The 14622-nt window shown below is 44.3% G+C and overlaps 16 non-coding genes and 12 pseudogenes across 16 annotated transcripts; all 28 read right to left on the reverse strand.

Annotated features, from left to right (window-relative positions):
• Positions 1–63: 63 nt before the first annotated feature.
• LOC147922339 (5S ribosomal RNA) lies at positions 64–182 on the reverse strand. The gene has a single exon (XR_015590203.1). It is a non-coding gene; the product is annotated as a 5S ribosomal RNA (ribosomal RNA).
• Positions 183–577: 395 nt separating this feature from the next.
• LOC147922340 (5S ribosomal RNA) lies at positions 578–696 on the reverse strand (annotated as a pseudogene).
• Positions 697–1091: 395 nt separating this feature from the next.
• Positions 1092–1210, reverse strand: LOC147922341 (5S ribosomal RNA; annotated as a pseudogene).
• Positions 1211–1597: 387 nt separating this feature from the next.
• Positions 1598–1716, reverse strand: LOC147922342 (5S ribosomal RNA). The gene has a single exon (XR_015589664.1). It is a non-coding gene; the product is annotated as a 5S ribosomal RNA (ribosomal RNA).
• Positions 1717–2111: 395 nt separating this feature from the next.
• Positions 2112–2230, reverse strand: LOC147922343 (5S ribosomal RNA; annotated as a pseudogene).
• A 395-nt stretch (positions 2231–2625) lies between these two features.
• Positions 2626–2744, reverse strand: LOC147922344 (5S ribosomal RNA). The gene has a single exon (XR_015589665.1). It is a non-coding gene; the product is annotated as a 5S ribosomal RNA (ribosomal RNA).
• Positions 2745–3139: 395 nt separating this feature from the next.
• Positions 3140–3258, reverse strand: LOC147922345 (5S ribosomal RNA; annotated as a pseudogene).
• Positions 3259–3645: 387 nt separating this feature from the next.
• Positions 3646–3764, reverse strand: LOC147922346 (5S ribosomal RNA). The gene has a single exon (XR_015589666.1). It is a non-coding gene; the product is annotated as a 5S ribosomal RNA (ribosomal RNA).
• A 395-nt stretch (positions 3765–4159) lies between these two features.
• On the reverse strand, positions 4160–4278 carry LOC147922347 (5S ribosomal RNA; annotated as a pseudogene).
• A 387-nt stretch (positions 4279–4665) lies between these two features.
• Positions 4666–4784, reverse strand: LOC147922348 (5S ribosomal RNA). Its single transcript, XR_015590360.1, has one exon. It is a non-coding gene; the product is annotated as a 5S ribosomal RNA (ribosomal RNA).
• Positions 4785–5171: 387 nt separating this feature from the next.
• LOC147922349 (5S ribosomal RNA) lies at positions 5172–5290 on the reverse strand. The gene has a single exon (XR_015589668.1). It is a non-coding gene; the product is annotated as a 5S ribosomal RNA (ribosomal RNA).
• A 387-nt stretch (positions 5291–5677) lies between these two features.
• On the reverse strand, positions 5678–5796 carry LOC147922350 (5S ribosomal RNA). The gene has a single exon (XR_015590361.1). It is a non-coding gene; the product is annotated as a 5S ribosomal RNA (ribosomal RNA).
• A 387-nt stretch (positions 5797–6183) lies between these two features.
• LOC147922351 (5S ribosomal RNA) lies at positions 6184–6302 on the reverse strand. Its single transcript, XR_015589669.1, has one exon. It is a non-coding gene; the product is annotated as a 5S ribosomal RNA (ribosomal RNA).
• Positions 6303–6697: 395 nt separating this feature from the next.
• LOC147922352 (5S ribosomal RNA) lies at positions 6698–6816 on the reverse strand (annotated as a pseudogene).
• Positions 6817–7203: 387 nt separating this feature from the next.
• Positions 7204–7322, reverse strand: LOC147922353 (5S ribosomal RNA). Its single transcript, XR_015590362.1, has one exon. It is a non-coding gene; the product is annotated as a 5S ribosomal RNA (ribosomal RNA).
• A 396-nt stretch (positions 7323–7718) lies between these two features.
• LOC147922354 (5S ribosomal RNA) lies at positions 7719–7837 on the reverse strand. Its single transcript, XR_015590295.1, has one exon. It is a non-coding gene; the product is annotated as a 5S ribosomal RNA (ribosomal RNA).
• A 394-nt stretch (positions 7838–8231) lies between these two features.
• LOC147922355 (5S ribosomal RNA) lies at positions 8232–8350 on the reverse strand (annotated as a pseudogene).
• A 387-nt stretch (positions 8351–8737) lies between these two features.
• LOC147922356 (5S ribosomal RNA) lies at positions 8738–8856 on the reverse strand. The gene has a single exon (XR_015590364.1). It is a non-coding gene; the product is annotated as a 5S ribosomal RNA (ribosomal RNA).
• Positions 8857–9243: 387 nt separating this feature from the next.
• On the reverse strand, positions 9244–9362 carry LOC147922357 (5S ribosomal RNA). The gene has a single exon (XR_015589670.1). It is a non-coding gene; the product is annotated as a 5S ribosomal RNA (ribosomal RNA).
• Positions 9363–9757: 395 nt separating this feature from the next.
• LOC147922358 (5S ribosomal RNA) lies at positions 9758–9876 on the reverse strand (annotated as a pseudogene).
• A 387-nt stretch (positions 9877–10263) lies between these two features.
• Positions 10264–10382, reverse strand: LOC147922359 (5S ribosomal RNA). Its single transcript, XR_015590204.1, has one exon. It is a non-coding gene; the product is annotated as a 5S ribosomal RNA (ribosomal RNA).
• Positions 10383–10777: 395 nt separating this feature from the next.
• On the reverse strand, positions 10778–10896 carry LOC147922360 (5S ribosomal RNA; annotated as a pseudogene).
• Positions 10897–11283: 387 nt separating this feature from the next.
• On the reverse strand, positions 11284–11402 carry LOC147922361 (5S ribosomal RNA; annotated as a pseudogene).
• Positions 11403–11797: 395 nt separating this feature from the next.
• On the reverse strand, positions 11798–11916 carry LOC147922362 (5S ribosomal RNA; annotated as a pseudogene).
• A 387-nt stretch (positions 11917–12303) lies between these two features.
• LOC147922363 (5S ribosomal RNA) lies at positions 12304–12422 on the reverse strand. Its single transcript, XR_015589671.1, has one exon. It is a non-coding gene; the product is annotated as a 5S ribosomal RNA (ribosomal RNA).
• A 395-nt stretch (positions 12423–12817) lies between these two features.
• On the reverse strand, positions 12818–12936 carry LOC147922364 (5S ribosomal RNA; annotated as a pseudogene).
• Positions 12937–13324: 388 nt separating this feature from the next.
• Positions 13325–13443, reverse strand: LOC147922365 (5S ribosomal RNA). The gene has a single exon (XR_015589672.1). It is a non-coding gene; the product is annotated as a 5S ribosomal RNA (ribosomal RNA).
• Positions 13444–13838: 395 nt separating this feature from the next.
• On the reverse strand, positions 13839–13957 carry LOC147922366 (5S ribosomal RNA). The gene has a single exon (XR_015590298.1). It is a non-coding gene; the product is annotated as a 5S ribosomal RNA (ribosomal RNA).
• Positions 13958–14622: the final 665 nt, after the last annotated feature.

Here is a 14622-nt window from a genome sequence, read left to right on the forward strand (position 1 = left end):
ACGTTATGTTTGTACTATATAGGCTTACGCAACAACCAAAAAAAAAAAAAAAAAAAAGAGGGAGGGATGCAACACGAGGACTTCCCGGGAGGTCACCCATCCTAGTACTACTCTCGCCCAAGCACGCTTAACTGCGGAGTTCTGATGGGATACGGTGCATTAGTGCTGGTATGATCGCATCCGTTAGTATAAATCATGCAATCGCATATATCGTTTTTTGAAAACTCAAGGGATCATTCAATGTGGGTCCCACTTGATATGTGGACCGGTTTATTCACCTTGGACGTGCTTCGAACCGCGAAAAACAAGAGATAACCATATCCGAACATAATCTTGTACTCGTAGCTAATTGTGTCGCGATCACAAAAAAACATCCGAAACACTTTTAAACGTCAAAATTCGGCCTCCAGAATGGTCCAATGGCACGAAGACCCATTGCCTTGCCGGAAACACTCTTGGGGCTTTCCGAAAAGGTATTATGGGTCGCGTGGTTCCTCACGATGTAAAAGTTACGACGTTATGTTTGTACTATATAGGCTTACGCAACAACCAAAAAAAAAAAAAAAAAAAAGAGGGAGGGATGCAACACGAGGACTTCCCGGGAGGTCACTCATCCTAGTACTACTCTCGCCCAAGCACGCTTAACTGCGTTGTTCTGATGGGATCCGGTGCATTAGTGCTGGTATGATCGCATCCGTTAGTATATATCATGCAATCGCATATATCGTTTTTTGAAAACTCAAGGGATCATTCAATGTGGGTCCCACTTGATATGTGGACCGGTTTATTCACCTTGGACGTGCTTCGAACCGCGAAAAACAAGAGATAACCATATCCGAACATAATTTTGTACTCGTAGCTAATTGTGTCGCGATCACAAAAAAACATCCGAAACACTTTTAAACGTCAAAATTCGGCCTCCAGAATGGTCCAATGGGACGAAGACCCATTGCCTTGCCGGAAACACTCTTGGGGCTTTCCGAAAAGGTATTATGGGTCGCGTGGTTCCTCACGATGTAAAAGTTACGACGTTATGTTTGTACTATATAGGCTTACGCAACAACCAAAAAAAAAAAAAAAAAAAAGAGGGAGGGATGCAACACGAGGACTTCCCGGGAGGTCACTCATCCTAGTACTACTCTCGCCCAAGCACGCTTAACTGCGTTGTTCTGATGGGATCCGGTGCATTAGTGCTGGTATGATCGCATCCGTTAGTATATATCATGCAATCGCATATATCGTTTTTTGAAAACTCAAGGGATCATTCAATGTGGGTCCCACTTGATATGTGGACCGGTTTATTCACCTTGGACGTGCTTCGAACCGCGAAAAACAAGAGATAACCATATCCGAACATAATTTTGTACTCGTAGCTAATTGTGTCGCGATCACAAAAAAACATCCGAAACACTTTTAAACGTCAAAATTCGGCCTCCAGAATGGTCCAATGGGACGAAGACCCATTGCCTTGCCGGAAACACTCTTGGGGCTTTCCGAAAAGGTATTATGGGTCGCGTGGTTCCTCACGATGTAAAAGTTACGCCGTTATGTTTGGACTATATAGGCTTACGCAACAACCAAAAAAAAAAAAGAGGGAGGGATGCAACACGAGGACTTCCCGGGAGGTCACCCATCCTAGTACTACTCTCGCCCAAGCACGCTTAACTGCGTTGTTCTGATGGGATCCGGTGCATTAGTGCTGGTATGATCGCATCCGTTAGTATATATCATGCAATCGCATATATCGTTTTTTGAAAACTCAAGGGATCATTCAATGTGGGTCCCACTTGATATGTGGACCGGTTTATTCACCTTGGACGTGCTTCGAACCGCGAAAAACAAGAGATAACCATATCCGAACATAATCTTGTACTCGTAGCTAATTGTGTCGCGATCACAAAAAAACATCTGAAACACTTTTAAACGTCAAAATTCGGCCTCCAGAATGGTCCAATGGTACGAAGACCCATTGCCTTGCCGGAAACACTCTTGGGGCTTTCCGAAAAGGTATTATGGGTCGCGTGGTTCCTCACGATGTAAAAGTTACGACGTTATGTTTGTACTATATAGGCTTACGCAACAACCAAAAAAAAAAAAAAAAAAAAGAGGGAGGGATGCAACACGAGGACTTCCCGGGAGGTCACTCATCCTAGTACTACTCTCGCCCAAGCACGCTTAACTGCGTTGTTCTGATGGGATCCGGTGCATTAGTGCTGGTATGATCGCATCCGTTAGTATATATCATGCAATCGCATATATCGTTTTTTGAAAACTCAAGGGATCATTCAATGTGGGTCCCACTTGATATGTGGACCGGTTTATTCACCTTGGACGTGCTTCGAACCGCGAAAAACAAGAGATAACCATATCCGAACATAATTTTGTACTCGTAGCTAATTGTGTCGCGATCACAAAAAAACATCCGAAACACTTTTAAACGTCAAAATTCGGCCTCCAGAATGGTCCAATGGGACGAAGACCCATTGCCTTGCCGGAAACACTCTTGGGGCTTTCCGAAAAGGTATTATGGGTCGCGTGGTTCCTCACGATGTAAAAGTTACGACGTTATGTTTGGACTATATAGGCTTACGCAACAACCAAAAAAAAAAAAAAAAAAAAGAGGGAGGGATGCAACACGAGGACTTCCCGGGAGGTCACCCATCCTAGTACTACTCTCGCCCAAGCACGCTTAACTGCGTTGTTCTGATGGGATCCGGTGCATTAGTGCTGGTATGATCGCATCCGTTAGTATATATCATGCAATCGCATATATCGTTTTTTGAAAACTCAAGGGATCATTCAATGTGGGTCCCACTTGATATGTGGACCGGTTTATTCACCTTGGACGTGCTTCGAACCGCGAAAAACAAGAGATAACCATATCCGAACATAATCTTGTACTCGTAGCTAATTGTGTCGCGATCACAAAAAAACATCCGAAACACTTTTAAACGTCAAATTTCGGCCTCCAGAATGGTCCAATGGCACCAAGACCCATTGCCTTGCCGGAAACACTCTTGGGGCTTTCCGAAAAGGTATTATGGGTCGCGTGGTTCCTCACGATGTAAAAGTTACGACGTTATGTTTGTACTATATAGGCTTACGCAACAACCAAAAAAAAAAAAAAAAAAAAGAGGGAGGGATGCAACACGAGGACTTCCCGGGAGGTCACTCATCCTAGTACTACTCTCGCCCAAGCACGCTTAACTGCGTTGTTCTGATGGGATCCGGTGCATTAGTGCTGGTATGATCGCATCCGTTAGTATATATCATGCAATCGCATATATCGTTTTTTGAAAACTCAAGGGATCATTCAATGTGGGTCCCACTTGATATGTGGACCGGTTTATTCACCTTGGACGTGCTTCGAACCGCGAAAAACAAGAGATAACCATATCCGAACATAATTTTGTACTCGTAGCTAATTGTGTCGCGATCACAAAAAAACATCCGAAACACTTTTAAACGTCAAAATTCGGCCTCCAGAATGGTCCAATGGGACGAAGACCCATTGCCTTGCCGGAAACACTCTTGGGGCTTTCCGAAAAGGTATTATGGGTCGCGTGGTTCCTCACGATGTAAAAGTTACGACGTTATGTTTGGACTATATAGGCTTACGCAACAACCAAAAAAAAAAAAGAGGGAGGGATGCAACACGAGGACTTCCCGGGAGGTCACCCATCCTAGTACTACTCTCGCCCAAGCACGCTTAACTGCGTTGTTCTGATGGGATCCGGTGCATTAGTGCTGGTATGATCGCATCCGTTAGTATATATCATGCAATCGCATATATCGTTTTTTGAAAACTCAAGGGATCATTCAATGTGGGTCCCACTTGATATGTGGACCGGTTTATTCACCTTGGACGTGCTTCGAACCGCGAAAAACAAGAGATAACCATATCCGAACATAATCTTGTACTCGTAGCTAATTGTGTCGCGATCACAAAAAAACATCTGAAACACTTTTAAACGTCAAAATTCGGCCTCCAGAATGGTCCAATGGTACGAAGACCCATTGCCTTGCCGGAAACACTCTTGGGGCTTTCCGAAAAGGTATTATGGGTCGCGTGGTTCCTCACGATGTAAAAGTTACGACGTTATGTTTGTACTATATAGGCTTACGCAACAACCAAAAAAAAAAAAAAAAAAAAGAGGGAGGGATGCAACACGAGGACTTCCCGGGAGGTCACTCATCCTAGTACTACTCTCGCCCAAGCACGCTTAACTGCGTTGTTCTGATGGGATCCGGTGCATTAGTGCTGGTATGATCGCATCCGTTAGTATATATCATGCAATCGCATATATCGTTTTTTGAAAACTCAAGGGATCATTCAATGTGGGTCCCACTTGATATGTGGACCGGTTTATTCACCTTGGACGTGCTTCGAACCGCGAAAAACAAGAGATAACCATATCCGAACATAATCTTGTACTCGTAGCTAATTGTGTCGCGATCACAAAAAAACATCCGAAACACTTTTAAACGTCAAAATTCGGCCTCCAGAATGGTCCAATGGGACGAAGACCCATTGCCTTGCCGGAAACACTCTTGGGGCTTTCCGAAAAGGTATTATGGGTCGCGTGGTTCCTCACGATGTAAAAGTTACGACGTTATGTTTGTACTATATAGGCTTACGCAACAACCAAAAAAAAAAAAGAGGGAGGGATGCAACACGAGGACTTCCCAGGAGGTCACCCATCCTAGTACTACTCTCGCCCAAGCACGCTTAACTGCGTTGTTCTGATGGGATCCGGTGCATTAGTGCTGGTATGATCGCATCCGTTAGTATATATCATGCAATCGCATATATTGTTTGTTGAAAACTCAAGGGATCATTCAATGTGGGTCCCACTTGATATGTGGACCGGTTTATTCACCTTGGACGTGCTTCGAACCGCGAAAAACAAGAGATAACCATATCCGAACATAATCTTGTACTCGTAGCTAATTGTGTCGCGATCACAAAAAAACATCCGAAACACTTTTAAACGTCAAAATTCGGCCTCCAGAATGGTCCAATGGGACGAAGACCAATTGCCTTGCCGGAAACACTCTTGGGGCTTTCCGAAAAGGTATTATGGGTCGCGTGGTTCCTCACGATGTAAAAGTTACGACGTTATGTTTGGACTATATAGGCTTACGCAACAACCAAAAAAAAAAAAGAGGGAGGGATGCAACACGAGGACTTCCCGGGAGGTCACCCATCCTAGTACTACTCTCGCCCAAGCACGCTTAACTGCGTTGTTCTGATGGGATCCGGTGCATTAGTGCTGGTATGATCGCATCCGTTAGTATATATCATGCAATCGCATATATCGTTTTTTGAAAACTCAAGGGATCATTCAATGTGGGTCCCACTTGATATGTGGACCGGTTTATTCACCTTGGACGTGCGTCGAACCGCGAAAAACAAGAGATAACCATATCCGAACATAATCTTGTACTCGTAGCTAATTGTGTCGCGATCACAAAAAAACATCCGAAACACTTTTAAACGTCAAATTTCGGCCTCCAGAATGGTCCAATGGCACCAAGACCCATTGCCTTGCCGGAAACACTCTTGGGGCTTTCCGAAAAGGTATTATGGGTCGCGTGGTTCCTCACGATGTAAAAGTTACGACGTTATGTTTGTACTATATAGGCTTACGCAACAACCAAAAAAAAAAAAGAGGGAGGGATGCAACACGAGGACTTCCCAGGAGGTCACCCATCCTAGTACTACTCTCGCCCAAGCACGCTTAACTGCGTTGTTCTGATGGGATCCGGTGCATTAGTGCTGGTATGATCGCATCCGTTAGTATATATCATGCAATCGCATATATTGTTTTTTGAAAACTCAAGGGATCATTCAATGTGGGTCCCACTTGATATGTGGACCGGTTTATTCACCTTGGACGTGCTTCGAACCGCGAAAAACAAGAGATAACCATATCCGAACATAATCTTGTACTCGTAGCTAATTGTGTCGCGATCACAAAAAAACATCCGAAACACTTTTAAACGTCAAAATTCGGCCTCCAGAATGGTCCAATGGGACGAAGACCCATTGCCTTGCCGGAAACACTCTTGGGGCTTTCCGAGAAGGTATTATGGGTCGCGTGGTTCCTCACGATGTAAAAGTTACGACGTTATGTTTGGACTATATAGGCTTACGCAACAACCAAAAAAAAAAAAGAGGGAGGGATGCAACACGAGGACTTCCCGGGAGGTCACCCATCCTAGTACTACTCTCGCCCAAGCACGCTTAACTGCGTTGTTCTGATGGGATCCGGTGCATTAGTGCTGGTATGATCGCATCCGTTAGTATATATCATGCAATCGCATATATCGTTTTTTGAAAACTCAAGGGATCATTCAATGTGGGTCCCACTTGATATGTGGACCGGTTTATTCACCTTGGACGTGCTTCGAACCGCGAAAAACAAGAGATAACCATATCCGAACATAATCTTGTACTCGTAGCTAATTGTGTCGCGATCACAAAAAAACATCCGAAACACTTTTAAACGTCAAATTTCGGCCTCCAGAATGGTCCAATGGCACCAAGACCCATTGCCTTGCCGGAAACACTCTTGGGGCTTTCCGAAAAGGTATTATGGGTCGCGTGGTTCCTCACGATGTAAAAGTTACGACGTTATGTTTGTACTATATAGGCTTACGCAACAACCAAAAAAAAAAAAAAAAAAAAGAGGGAGGGATGCAACACGAGGACTTCCCGGGAGGTCACTCATCCTAGTACTACTCTCGCCCAAGCACGCTTAACTGCGTTGTTCTGATGGGATCCGGTGCATTAGTGCTGGTATGATCGCATCCGTTAGTATATATCATGCAATCGCATATATCGTTTTTTGAAAACTCAAGGGATCATTCAATGTGGGTCCCACTTGATATGTGGACCCGTTTATTCACCTTGGACGTGCTTCGAACCGCGAAAAACAAGAGATAACCATATCCGAACATAATTTTGTACTCGTAGCTAATTGTGTCGCGATCACAAAAAAACATCCGAAACACTTTTAAACGTCAAAATTCGGCCTCCAGAATGGTCCAATGGGACGAAGACCCATTGCCTTGCCGGAAACACTCTTGGGGCTTTCCGAAAAGGTATTATGGGTCGCGTGGTTCCTCACGATGTAAAAGTTACGACGTTATGTTTGGACTATATAGGCTTACGCAACAACCAAAAAAAAAAAAGAGGGAGGGATGCAACACGAGGACTTCCCAGGAGGTCACCCATCCTAGTACTACTCTCGCCCAAGCACGCTTAACTGCGTTGTTCTGATGGGATCCGGTGCATTAGTGCTGGTATGATCGCATCCGTTAGTATATATCATGCAATCGCATATATCGTTTTTTGAAAACTCAAGGGATCATTCAATGTGGGTCCCACTTGATATGTGGACCGGTTTATTCACCTTGGACGTGCTTCGAACCGCGAAAAACAAGAGATAACCATATCCGAACATAATCTTGTACTCGTAGCTAATTGTGTCGCGATCACAAAAAAACATCTGAAACACTTTTAAACGTCAAAATTCGGCCTCTAGAATGGTCCAATGGGACGAAGACCCATTGCCTTGCCGGAAACACTCTTGGGGCTTTCCGAAAAGGTATTATGGGTCGCGTGGTTCCTCACGATGTAAAAGTTACGACGTTATGTTTGTACTATATAGGCTTACGCAACAACCAAAAAAAAAAAAAAAAAAAAAGAGGGAGGGATGCAACACGAGGACTTCCCGGGAGGTCACCCATCCTAGTACTACTCTCGCCCAAGCACGCTTACCTGCGGAGTTCTGATGGGATACGGTGCATTAGTGCTGGTATGATCGCATCCGTTAGTATAAATCATGCAATCGCATATATCGTTTTTTGAAAACTCAAGGGATCATTCAATGTGGGTCCCACTTGATATGTGGACCGGTTTATTCACCTTGGACGTGCTTCGAACCGCGAAAAACAAGAGATAACCATATCCGAACATAATCTTGTACTCGTAGCTAATTGTGTCGCGATCACAAAAAAACATCCGAAACACTTTTAAACGTCAAAATTCGGCCTCCAGAATGGTCCAATGGCACCAAGACCCATTGCCTTGCCGGAAACACTCTTGGGGCTTTCCGAAAAGGTATTATGGGTCGCGTGGTTCCTCACGATGTAAAAGTTACGACGTTATGTTTGTACTATATAGGCTTACGCAACAACCAAAAAAAAAAAAAAAAAAAGAGGGAGGGATGCAACACGAGGACTTCCCGGGAGGTCACTCATCCTAGTACTACTCTCGCCCAAGCACGCTTAACTGCGTTGTTCTGATGGGATCCGGTGCATTAGTGCTGGTATGATCGCATCCGTTAGTATATATCATGCAATCGCATATATCGTTTTTTGAAAACTCAAGGGATCATTCAATGTGGGTCCCACTTGATATGTGGACCGGTTTATTCACCTTGGACGTGCTTCGAACCGCGAAAAACAAGAGATAACCATATCCGAACATAATCTTGTACTCGTAGCTAATTGTGTCGCGATCACAAAAAAACATCCGAAACACTTTTAAACGTCAAAATTCGGCCTCCAGAATGGTCCAATGGGACGAAGACCCATTGCCTTGCCGGAAACACTCTTGGGGCTTTCCGAAAAGGTATTATGGGTCGCGTGGTTCCTCACGATGTAAAAGTTACGATGTTATGTTTGTACTATATAGGCTTACGCAACAACCAAAAAAAAAAAAGAGGGAGGGATGCAACACGAGGACTTCCCAGGAGGTCACCCATCCTAGTACTACTCTCGCCCAAGCACGCTTAACTGCGTTGTTCTGATGGGATCCGGTGCATTAGTGCTGGTATGATCGCATCCGTTAGTATATATCATGCAATCGCATATATCGTTTTTTGAAAACTCAAGGGATCATTCAATGTGGGTCCCACTTGATATGTGGACCGGTTTATTCACCTTGGACGTGCTTCGAACCGCGAAAAACAAGAGATAACCATATCCGAACATAATCTTGTACTCGTAGCTAATTGTGTCGCGATCACAAAAAAACATCCGAAACACTTTTAAACGTCAAAATTCGGCCTCCAGAATGGTCCAATGGGACGAAGACCCATTGCCTTGCCGGAAACACTCTTGGGGCTTTCCGAAAAGGTATTATGGGTCGCGTGGTTCCTCACGATGTAAAAGTTACGACGTTATGTTTGGACTATATAGGCTTACGCAACAACCAAAAAAAAAAAAGAGGGAGGGATGCAACACGAGGACTTCCCGGGAGGTCACCCATCCTAGTACTACTCTCGCCCAAGCACGCTTAACTGCGTTGTTCTGATGGGATCCGGTGCATTAGTGCTGGTATGATCGCATCCGTTAGTATATATCATGCAATCGCATATATCGTTTTTTGAAAACTCAAAGGATCATTCAATGTGGGTCCCACTTGATATGTGGACCGGTTTATTCACCTTGGACGTGCTTCGAACCGCGAAAAACAAGAGATAACCATATCCGAACATAATCTTGTACTCGTAGCTAATTGTGTCGCGATCACAAAAAAACATCCGAAACACTTTTAAACGTCAAAATTCGGCCTCCAGAATGGTCCAATGGGACGAAGACCCATTGCCTTGCCGGAAACACTCTTGGGGCTTTCCGAAAAGGTATTATGGGTCGCGTGGTTCCTCACGATGTAAAAGTTACGACGTTATGTTTGTACTATATAGGCTTACGCAACAACCAAAAAAAAAAAAAAAAAAAAGAGGGAGGGATGCAACACGAGGACTTCCCGGGAGGTCACTCATCCTAGTACTACTCTCGCCCAAGCACGCTTAACTGCGTTGTTCTGATGGGATCTGGTGCATTAGTGCTGGTATGATCGCATCCGTTAGTATATATCATGCAATCGCATATATCGTTTTTTGAAAACTCAAGGGATCATTCAATGTGGGTCCCACTTGATATGTGGACCGGTTTATTCACCTTGGACGTGCTTCGAACCGCGAAAAACAAGAGATAACCATATCCGAACATAATTTTGTACTCGTAGCTAATTGTGTCGCGATCACAAAAAAACATCCGAAACACTTTTAAACGTCAAAATTAGGCCTCCAGAATGGTCCAATGGGACGAAGACCCATTGCCTTGCCGGAAACACTCTTGGGGCTTTCCGAAAAGGTATTATGGGTCGCGTGGTTCCTCACGATGTAAAAGTTACGACGTTATGTTTGGACTATATAGGCTTACGCAACAACCAAAAAAAAAAAAGAGGGAGGGATGCAACACGAGGACTTCCCGGGAGGTCACCCATCCTAGTACTACTCTCGCCCAAGCACGCTTAACTGCGGAGTTCTGATGGGATACGGTGCATTAGTGCTGGTATGATCGCATCCGTTAGTATAAATCATGCAATCGCATATATCGTTTTTTGAAAACTCAAGGGATCATTCAATGTGGGTCCCACTTGATATGTGGACCGGTTTATTCACCTTGGACGTGCTTCGAACCGCGAAAAACAAGAGATAACCATATCCGAACATAATCTTGTACTCGTAGCTAATTGTCTCGCGATCACAAAAAAACATCCGAAACACTTTTAAACGTCAAAATTCGGCCTCCAGAATGGTCCAATGGTACGAAGACCCATTGCCTTGCCGGAAACACTCTTGGGGCTTTCCGAAAAGGTATTATGGGTCGCGTGGTTCCTCACGATGTAAAAGTTACGACGTTATGTTTGTACTATATAGGCTTACGCAACAACCAAAAAAAAAAAAAAAAAAAAGAGGGAGGGATGCAACACGAGGACTTCCCGGGAGGTCACTCATCCTAGTACTACTCTCGCCCAAGCACGCTTAACTGCGTTGTTCTGATGGGATCCGGTGCATTAGTGCTGGTATGATCGCATCCGTTAGTATATATCATGCAATCGCATATATCGTTTTTTGAAAACTCAAGGGATCATTCAATGTGGGTCCCACTTGATATGTGGACCGGTTTATTCACCTTGGACGTGCTTCGAACCGCGAAAAACAAGAGATAACCATATCCGAACATAATTTTGTACTCGTAGCTAATTGTGTCGCGATCACAAAAAAACATCCGAAACACTTTTAAACGTCAAAATTCGGCCTCCAGAATGGTCCAATGGGACGAAGACCCATTGCCTTGCCGGAAACACTCTTGGGGCTTTCCGAAAAGGTATTATGGGTCGCGTGGTTCCTCACGATGTAAAAGTTACGACGTTATGTTTGGACTATATAGGCTTACGCAACAACCAAAAAAAAAAAAGAGGGAGGGATGCAACACGAGGACTTCCCGGGAGGTCACCCATCCTAGTACTACTCTCGCCCACGCACGCTTAACTGCGTTGTTCTGATGGGATCCGGTGCATTAGTGCTGGTATGATCGCATCCGTTAGTATATATCATGCAATCGCATATATCGTTTTTTGAAAACTCAAGGGTTCATTCAATGTGGGTCCCACTTGATATGTGGACCGGTTTATTCACCTTGGACGTGCTTCGAACCGCGAAAAACAAGAGATAACCATATCCGAACATAATCTTGTACTCGTAGCTAATTGTGTCGCGATCACAAAAAAACATCCGAAACACTTTTAAACGTCAAAATTCGGCCTCCAGAATGGTCCAATGGGACGAAGACCCATTGCCTTGCCGGAAACACTCTTGGGGCTTTCCGAAAAGGTATTATGGGTTGCGTGGTTCCTCACGATGTAAAAGTTACGACGTTATGTTTGTACTATATAGGCTTACGCAACAACCAAAAAAAAAAAAAAAAAAAAGAGGGAGGGATGCAACACGAGGACTTCCCGGGAGGTCACTCATCCTAGTACTACTCTCGCCCAAGCACGCTTAACTGCGTTGTTCTGATGGGATCCGGTGCATTAGTGCTGGTATGATCGCATCCGTTAGTATATATCATGCAATCGCATATATCGTTTTCTGAAAACTCAAGGGATCATTCAATGTGGGTCCCACTTGATATGTGGACCGGTTTATTCACCTTGGACGTGCTTCGAACCGCGAAAAACAAGAGATAACCATATCCGAACATAATTTTGTACTCGTAGCTAATTGTGTCGCGATCACAAAAAAACATCCGAAACACTTTTAAACGTCAAAATTCGGCCTCCAGAATGGTCCAATGGGACGAAGACCCATTGCCTTGCCGGAAACACTCTTGGGGCTTTCCGAAAAGGTATTATGGGTCGCGTGGTTCCTCACGATGTAAAAGTTACGACGTTATGTTTGGACTATATAGGCTTACGCAACAACCAAAAAAAAAAAAGAGGGAGGGATGCAACACGAGGACTTCCCGGGAGGTCACCCATCCTAGTACTACTCTCGCCCAAGCACGCTTAACTGCGTTGTTCTGATGGGATCCGGTGCATTAGTGCTGGTATGATCGCATCCGTTAGTATATATCATGCAATCGCATATATCGTTTTTTGAAAACTCAAGGGTTCATTCAATGTGGGTCCCACTTGATATGTGGACCGGTTTATTCACCTTGGACGTGCTTCGAACCGCGAAAAACAAGAGATAACCATATCCGAACATAATCTTGTACTCGTAGCTAATTGTGTCGCGATCACAAAAAAACATCCGAAACACTTTTAAACGTCAAAATTCGGCCTCCAGAATGGTCCAATAGGACGAAGACCCATTGCCTTGCCGGAAACACTCTTGGGGCTTTCCGAAAAGGTATTATGGGTTGCGTGGTTCCTCACGATGTAAAAGTTACGACGTTATGTTTGTACTATATAGGCTTACGCAACAACCAAAAAAAAAAAAAAAAAAAAGAGGGAGGGATGCAACACGAGGACTTCCCGGGAGGTCACTCATCCTAGTACTACTCTCGCCCAAGCACGCTTAACTGCGTTGTTCTGATGGGATCCGGTGCATTAGTGCTGGTATGATCGCATCCGTTAGTATATATCATGCAATCGCATATATCGTTTTCTGAAAACTCAAGGGATCATTCAATGTGGGTCCCACTTGATATGTGGACCGGTTTATTCACCTTGGACGTGCTTCGAACCGCGAAAAACAAGAGATAACCATATCCGAACATAATTTTGTACTCGTAGCTAATTGTGTCGCGATCACAAAAAAACATCCGAAACACTTTTAAACGTCAAAATTCGGCCTCCAGAATGGTCCAATGGGACGAAGACCCATTGCCTTGCCGGAAACACTCTTGGGGCTTTCCGAAAAGGTATTATGGGTCGCGTGGTTCCTCACGATGTAAAAGTTACGACGTTATGTTTGGACTATATAGGCTTACGCAACAACCAAAAAAAAAAAAAGAGGGAGGGATGCAACACGAGGACTTCCCGGGAGGTCACCCATCCTAGTACTACTCTCGCCCAAGCACGCTTAACTGCGTTGTTCTGATGGGATCCGGTGCATTAGTGCTGGTATGATCGCATCCGTTAGTATATATCATGCAATCGCATATATCGTTTTTTGAAAACTCAAGGGATCATTCAATGTGGGTCCCACTTGATATGTGGACCGGTTTATTCACCTTGGACGTGCTTCGAACCGCGAAAAACAAGAGATAACCATATCCGAACATAATCTTGTACTCGTAGCTAATTGTGTCGCGATCACAAAAAAACATCCGAAACACTTTTAAACGTCAAAATTCGGCCTCCAGAATGGTCCAATGGGACGAAGACCCATTGCCTTGCCGGAAACACTCTTGGGGCTTTCCGAAAAGGTATTATGGGTCGCGTGGTTCCTCACGATGTAAAAGTTACGACGTTATGTTTGTACTATATAGGCTTACGCAACAACCAAAAAAAAAAAAAAAAAAAAGAGGGAGTGATGCAACACGAGGACTTCCCGGGAGGTCACCCATCCTAGTACTACTCTCGCCCAAGCACGCTTAACTGCGGAGTTCTGATGGGATACGGTGCATTAGTGCTGGTATGATCGCATCCGTTTGAATATATCATGCAATCGCATATATCGTTTTTTGAAAACTCAAGGGATCATTCATTGTGGGTCCCACTTGATATGTGGACCGGTTTATTCACCTTGGATGTGCTTCGAACCGTGAAAAACAAGAGATAACCATATCCGAACATAATTTTGTACTCGTAGCTAATTGTGGCGCGATCACAAAAAAACATCCGAAACACTTTTAAACGTCAAAATTCGGCCTCCAGAATGGTCCAATGGTACGAAGACCCATTGCCTTGCCAGAAACACTCTTGGGGCTTTCCGAAAAGGTACTACTCTCGCCCAAGCACGCTTAACTGCGGAGTTCTGATGGGATCCGGTGCATTAGTGCTGGTATGATCGCATCCGTTAGTATATATCATGCAATCGCATATATCGTTTTTTGAAAACTCAAGGGATCATTCAATGTGGGTCCCACTTGATATGTGGACCCGTTTATTCACCTTGGACGTGCTTCGAACCGCGAAAAACAAGAGATAACCATATCCGAACATAATCTTGTACTCGTAGCTAATTGTGTCGCGATCACAAAAAAACATCCGAAACACTTTTAAACGTCAAAATTCGGCCTCCAGAATGGTCCAATGGGACGAAGACCCATTGCCTTGCCGGAAACACTCTTGGGGCTTTCCGAAAAGGTATT

This window comes from Camelina sativa, chromosome 18 (assembly GCF_030686135.1).
Source record: "Camelina sativa cultivar CO46 ecotype springtype chromosome 18, ASM3068613v1".
NCBI classification, from domain to species: domain Eukaryota; kingdom Viridiplantae; phylum Streptophyta; class Magnoliopsida; order Brassicales; family Brassicaceae; genus Camelina; species Camelina sativa.